The following is a 5,657-nucleotide window of genomic DNA, read 5'->3' on the forward strand; positions in this document are numbered from 1 at the left end:
ATTCTTCAAATTTTATCTTTCAAAATTTTACAGGGTTTATTTTATTATTGTTCAATTTGAAATTTTCCTAATTTCCCTTGTCAGTTCCACTTTTACATACAGATTATTTAAAATTATGCTGCTTCCCAAATATTTGGGAATTTTTACAGGCATATTATACTATGTTTAATATGTTTGTGATTTCCAATAGAATACCATTATATTCAGAGAAAAAATCATGTTTTATTTCAATCCTTTTAAATTTGTCACAACTTATTTTATGGTTGAGATGGTGATCTACCTGAGTGAATGTTTTATATGCATAGAACAGATAAAGTGTATTCTTCAATTGTTCAATATAATGTTCTATATGTGTCAATTAGACTAACATTGATGGTGTTCAAGTCTTCCAGATCCTTATTAATTTTTATCTATTAGTTATATTAATTGCTGAAAAAGCATGTTTAATGTCTGACTGTGACTGGAGTCTTTTCTGTAATTCTCCTTCAGTTCTTTAAATTGTTAAATTTATGTAGTTTGAAGGTTTGTAATTGTATTTATCCACATATTTAAATAGAAGTTTTGTAGTTTTAAAATATTCACCCTTTCTGGGGCTTTTCTTCCTTCCAAACTGGTATTTTCCTCTAAAGCCTGAAGAATTTACCTTAGCATTTTTATAGAACAGATCTGCTCTAGACGATTCTCTCAGACTTTTCTGGTGAACATATAAAAATATACAGAAATGCTTTTAAGGCATTGTCTCAGGATATTTACTATCATGTTTACAGTCTTTTACCTTTCACTATCTTTCAACATTTTTTTTTTTTTTTTTTTTTTTTTTTTGAGACAGAGTCTCGCTCTGTCACCCAGCCTGGAGTGCAGTGGCACGATCTCGGCTCACTGCAAACCCTGTCTCCCGGGTTCACTCCATTCTCCTGCCTCAGCCTCCCGGGTAGCTGGGAGTACAGGTGCCCGCCACCACGACTGACTAATTTTTTTTTTTTTTTTGTATGTTTAGTAGAGCCAGGGTTTCACAGTGTTAGCCAGGATGGTCAGTGTTAGCCAGGATGGTCTCGATCTCCTGACCTCGTGATCTGCCTGCCTCGGCCTCCCAAAATGCTGGGATTACAGGCGTGAGCCACTGTGCCCGGACTTCTTTCAACAATTTAAAGACATTTCATAGTCTTCTAGTTTCATTCCTCTTATGAGCACATGCGTGTTTTTTATCTCCTCCAGCCTCTTTCAAGATTTTCTAATCATGTTTGGTTTTCATCATCAATTTGATGATCATTTGCCTGGTTCTTGTTATATTTGAATTTATTTAGTGTTTCTTATATATGTGAGTTGATATATTTCATTTATTTTAGAAAATTGTCACCCATGCTCTCTTCAAAAATGTCTTCTACTTTGTTATCTGTCCTCCTTTTACAAGACCCTTAACGTAAATATGTTTGATGGAATAATATTTTCCACACATCTCAGATGGCTCTCCTTTTCTTTTTTATTTTGTTTTATTTTTGAGAAGAGTCTCGCTCTGTCACCCAGGCTGGAGTGCAGTGGCGTGATCTCGGCTCACTGAAACCTCTGCCTTCCAGGTTCAAGTGATTCTCCTGGCTCAGCCCCCCAAGTAGCTGGGATTACAGGTGCCTGCCACCACACCCAGCTGATTTTGTATTTTAATAGAGACAGGGTTTCACCACGTTGGTCAGGCTGGTCTCAAACTCCTGACCTCAGATGATACACCTGCCTTGACCTCCCAAAGTGCTGGGATTACAGGCATGGCTCTCCTTTCCTTCTCCTCTTCCTTATTTTTCTCCTTCTTTCTCTTCCTCTCTCTCTCCCTTTCTCCTTTTTTTTTTTCTTATATTTCAATGTGGGTGATTTCTATTGATCTATCTTCTTGTTTACTGATTCTTTCCTTTGGTATGCCAGTTTACTGATAGATCTGTCCAATTAATTCTGCATCACAATTTTTTATTTTATTTTCTATTCTTGACATTTGGCTTTTAGTTGTGTTTATCTCTCTGCTAAAGTTCTTCATTTTTTTCAGAAAATTGTCTAAAATCATGTTAGATTATGTGACTTATCTATTATATTTAACATAAAACTCCTCTCGGATAATCTCAACATCCATGTTTGGAACTGCCTTTATTTCTCTTTCTTCTCTTGTCCATATGCCATAGTTATCTTTATACATCTTATAATGTATATATATATATATATAACTTCTTCATGTCTTGTAATTTTTTATGATCCCTTCCATTTAACAGGGCATGAGATCTAAGCAAGGGAAAGCCGCGGATTTCTCTTTGGGCTTTATAACCCAGCTGCTGACTCCCTGAGTCTGGGCTTCCAGTGAATTAGCTTTGAGGTCTGGTTGCTCACCCAGCTTTTTCACAACTCAGATTTCTATGCTTTGTTGCTCAGCTCTGAGCCTTCGGGAGTTGAGTGAACTCAGTGAAGCCCCCAGGAGCCTTGGAGATGTTTCTCACTGCTGTCCTGCTCTACCCAGCTTTCGGCAACAGCTTTTTGGCTTAGAGAGTTTTCTCATGGCTCTCCTGAGCTGCTCCCAGCCTTAAGTCAGCTCCATAAGCCTCCATGGAGATATTTTTCAGATCCCCTACTGTGCCCCCAAACTTGGGTACATTATGTCCATGTGCTAAAGTAAAGGCCCCCTGGGACAGAGAGGTGAGTGGATGCACAGCTGCCTCTGACGCAGCTTCCTCAGGGACCTGAATCATCACACTTCATAGGCTTTTAAAAATGTGTTCAAAATTGGATTTGTTTCTCACATCCCTTCGCTGGCAAATCCTTCCTCCTCTTCCATCACTCCACCCAGCATCAGGGAAGCACTTCATTCCTCTCTCATAGGAAGAGATCATGACTTTCTAGATTTTCGTTCAGTTAGGCTTGTTTGCATCTCCAGCTCTTCATTGACTCTTATAAACTGTATTTTGTTATTGTTGTTTTCAAGTTATCCATCTTGTTCTCATTTGTAGGTCTCTCACGGCTTTCTAATTCCTAACCAGAAGTGGAAACTGCTAGCTATTGTTTATAACATGGTCCATTTGCAGCTTATAGGGGTGGTATATGAATCTAGTGTGGAAAGGGCCAGAAAAAAATTGTAATGGAAGATGTTATGTTGTCTTAAGCCTTACTTTGCCTTTGCCACTGAGGCTGTGTAGTTTTAATCTTATTGTGCTTGGTACCTTCTCATCACACTAGTGTTTTGCCTTCTAGGGGTATCATCCATATAAATAAACTGCTGGAAGGCCAGGCGCAGTGGCTCACACCTGTAATCCCAGCATTTTGGGAGGTGAAGCAGGCGGATCACTTGAGGTCAGGACTTCGAGACCAGCCTGGCCAACACGGTAAAACTTGTCTCTACTAAAAGTATAAAAATGAGCCAGGTGTGGTGGTGCACGCCTGTAGTCCCAGCTATTCAGAAGGCTGAGGCTCGAGAATCACTTGAACCTGGGAGGTGGAGGTTGTGGTCAGCCAAGGTTTCTCTACTGCACTTCAGCCTGGGCAACAGAGCAAAACCCCATCTCAAAAAATGAAAATGAATAAAAAATAAAAATAAACTGCTGGAAGAAGTTTATCAGGTATCCTAAGACATGTATGAATACCAGTGTAAGATCCAACTAGGAATCTTTATGTCTTATTTCGTCCACACCTCCCCACCCACACCATGGATTTAAGAAAGTGTTTTAAAACGTTTGTGGATCAAGCTATCTGGTTTTAAAACATTTGTGGATCAAACTCTCTGGTTTTCAAGGAATTTATATTAAGATTGATTTTCAAATCCTGTGTGCTCTAGTCTAGCAGGATAATTATTTGTTAATGTAGGTATTTCATAGAGACTTCAGGCAAACACATGAATGAGGAACAAGGACAGACCCAAAGAAAGCATGCTATCAGTAGATATCCTAAATCAAATTGTTATTTTACCAAAGAATTTGGTGATGCAATTAAATCTAAGTTATAAATAATTAATTTTTCTGTTTCATGAGGCAGTGTGCATGTAAGTATATGAAAAACAATATCAATTGGTCTATGATGGTTAGATAATACAACTGTCAGTATTCTTTCAAATAACAAGATGAATGGATAATACTTTTTATATTTGTATAATCATGTTGTTAAAGCTCTCTATGAGATAAGAAAGCCTTCAGCTACATGTAAAAGAAAATCTAACTCATAGAGTTTTAAACAAATGATGAGTCTTTTTTTCTTAAATTTCCTGGAATCCTATTGACACTGGATTAGCAACAATGGTGTCAAGGACTGAAAGCCAATGACTGCTTTTGCTTTAGACTTCACGCCTACGTTCAAAACAAGAAGAGGGTAGGATAAAGTGTCATTCATTCTGCATCATCAGTAAAGCAAAAAGCTTTCCTAGAAACCTCTCAGCAGTCGTATACTTAACACCTTTTTGGCAGAAACTGGGTCATGTGTCCATGCCTAGATGCGAGAGAGGGATGGAAGGTGGGAACATGGCATTGTTAGACCAATTGTATTTCATCTCTTGGGAATGGGGGGATTGATATTGGGTAGACAAAAATCACTTGTTATCACTCTGCCTAAGTTTTCCTTTGAAACATATTACTTGATTCTGGAACTTTATTTGAAAAATTATTTGATATTCAATGGTTATAATGGTAATTCAATTCAAAATATATATATTGCCTTTAAAAATGATAAATAGCAGTTTAGTATCTAGAGTAATCTCATCTACATTTGACAGTAATATTGACTATTCTATTCTCATAAATCTTGTATAATTTTTGTTGTAATATTGTCATTAATTTAGGGAAGGGAAAGTAGAGTTTATTTCCCAATCACAAATAGAAGTAACAGGTTGTTGTAAAATTATCAGTGTTTCTTTCTTGAACCACTGTACCTTGAATTTTGATTCAAGAATGGAAGTATTGTTGACATCCATGAAACTTAGAGCAAATGCCAATGCTAATCACATCACATCTAATACCAATGCTAACCACATCACATCTAAAATATAAGCACATTTCAAATTTATATGGATTTTAAATAATCTGTTTTCTTTGGCTTGTAGAAAAATTACCAAATAGCATATTGCATTAAGAATGAAATGTTCTTTAATCAGGATCAAATTACCATCTTATAGCAATAACACATAATTATATACATGCAATATTAAAGTTTATGAGCATATTCTTTAGACAAAATATCCAAAGACATCAATGTTTTCATTATTAAAGAGTTGCTTTCCAGTTCACTGAATAAATGCAAATATTAAGCATTTGGTTATATTAGGAATAAACTCCAAGTTGTTTCTATTACTTCAGTATGAAACGCATGCAAAAATAGTAAGTACGTTTTGGTTTGATGGTTTGAAAAATCCGGCGTAATTTAAAAGCAACTTTCCATCTGGCTGGTACAGTGAGCAAGTGGAATTAGGAGAGTTGGTTTCTGTTTCTTGATGTGAATGATTGTGATTAGCCTGATGTCTTTGGTTTGCTTTTATTACTGTTTTCACTTCTTTTCTTGGTATATCTGTGTGGATATGCATACAGGATGACATTTCTATCACATTATGGCTTAACAAATAAAACAGAAAATATGTTTACTTTGGATGTATGTGTATTTTGGAGACAGTATTTGTTGCCTACTCAACAGTGTTCTTTTTGCTTCTTGGC

Source organism: Rhinopithecus bieti, unplaced genomic scaffold, assembly GCF_001698545.2.
Source record: "Rhinopithecus bieti isolate Rb0 unplaced genomic scaffold, ASM169854v2 scaffold_64229, whole genome shotgun sequence".
NCBI classification, from domain to species: domain Eukaryota; kingdom Metazoa; phylum Chordata; class Mammalia; order Primates; family Cercopithecidae; genus Rhinopithecus; species Rhinopithecus bieti.